This window comes from Elephantulus edwardii, unplaced genomic scaffold (assembly GCF_000299155.1).
Source record: "Elephantulus edwardii isolate Elephantulus edwardi_28Jun2011 unplaced genomic scaffold, EleEdw1.0 scaffold00065, whole genome shotgun sequence".
Lineage (NCBI taxonomy): Eukaryota > Metazoa > Chordata > Mammalia > Macroscelidea > Macroscelididae > Elephantulus > Elephantulus edwardii.
This window is the reverse complement of record NW_006399815.1, coordinates 1619512-1621033: the sequence shown is the minus strand read 5'-3', so window position 1 is coordinate 1621033 and position 1522 is coordinate 1619512. Positions and strand designations below refer to the sequence as shown.

At 45.7% G+C, this 1522-nt stretch overlaps 1 pseudogene; it reads left to right on the top strand.

Moving 5' to 3' along the window:
• Positions 1–438: 438 nt before the first annotated feature.
• LOC102851407 lies at positions 439–855 on the top strand (annotated as a pseudogene).
• Positions 856–1522: the final 667 nt, after the last annotated feature.

Sequence of the window (1522 nt, the reverse complement as noted above, 5' to 3'; positions counted from 1 at the left end):
AATGGGAACAAATACAGATCTCTTCCAGTCAGTTGGCCAAGTGGTTGTTCTCCAGATTTCTTGGCACAACTTGGTGAGCACATCCAGGGCAGCATCTGTGAGCTGAAATATGTCAATTGGTATACCATCTATTCCTGAGGCCTTATTTTTTGCTATTTCCTTCAAAGCAGCTTGAACAAGATTCTTCCTTCATCACCATAGGCTCTTGCTGATATCTGATTTCATTAAATTCTTTTGTGTCTGCCAATTCCTTTTGATACAGTGACTCACTATATTCTTTCCATCTTCTTTTAATACCTCCTGGATCATTTAATATTCTGCCTAAAGTATCCTTGATTATAGCAACTAGAGGTTTGAATTAGTTCTTCAGTTCCTTGAGCTTAAGAAATGCTGAGCGTCTTTCCGCCTCCGGCCACCACTGCGAGAGGAGCTGCCACCATGTCTGCCCATCTGCAATGGATGGTCGTGCGTAACTGCTCCAGCTTCTTGATTAAAAGGAACAAGCAGACTCACAGCACCGAGCCCAATAACCTCAAAGCCCGCAACTCCTTCCGCTACAACAGGCTGATCCACCGCAAGACCGTGGGAATGGAGCCAGCCCCCGACAACAAGGGGGTCGTGGTGGTGATGAAGCGGAGGTCAGGCCAGAGGAAGCTGACCACCTCTTACGTGCGGACCACCATCCACAAGAACGCCCGGGCCACACTCAGCAGCATCCGCCACATGATCCACAAAAACAAGTATCGGCCCGACCTGCGCATGGCCACCATCCGCAGGGCCAGCGCCATCCTACACAGCCAGAAGAAGCCCGTGATGGTGAAGAGGAAGCGAACCCGCCCCACCAAGAGCTCCTGAGCACCGGCCACCCCAGCCCCCCAGCAATAAAGACAGCTTGTCTCCACCACACAAATAAAATAAAATAAATAAAAAAATGCTGAGCGAGTTCAGCCCTTTTGATTTTCCAACTCCAGCTCCTTGCACATTTCATTCAAGGCTAATGAATTTTATTGATTCCTCCAAGGAATTGTCTCTCACCCTCTGCACTGCAGTGGCCTTTGTACACTAAGGTAACAGCAATTATAGAACTCACTCTGCATGGTGTTTGTTTGCAAATCTGAATGCTCACATGGCTAGGAACTCCTGATGAAGAGGTTGACTCCAGTTTATCTTTGTGCCCTAGCTTTCAGCTCAAGGGCAGGCACGGGTTTACACTCAATAAAGACTCTTTATTGATGAAGGCTGTAATCTCAGACATTGGGTAAACCAGCTAGTCTAAATAAGGTGGTTTGGTTTTTTTTTTCCTTTTGTCAATGGAGGGAGGGGCTTTTAAGATATATCAATGAAGATTGCTTTTTAAAAAATGGCAGCCAAATCACACACACAGCTTTCTCCTGTGGAACTATTCAAATAGCTGTGAGGAATGTGAAAAGGCACCCTGTATAAAGTCTGGAGCTTTTATGTGCTTTGTTTTAACAGCTTCATTGAGATAGAGTTGATAAATAAAACTCATCTATTTAAAGGG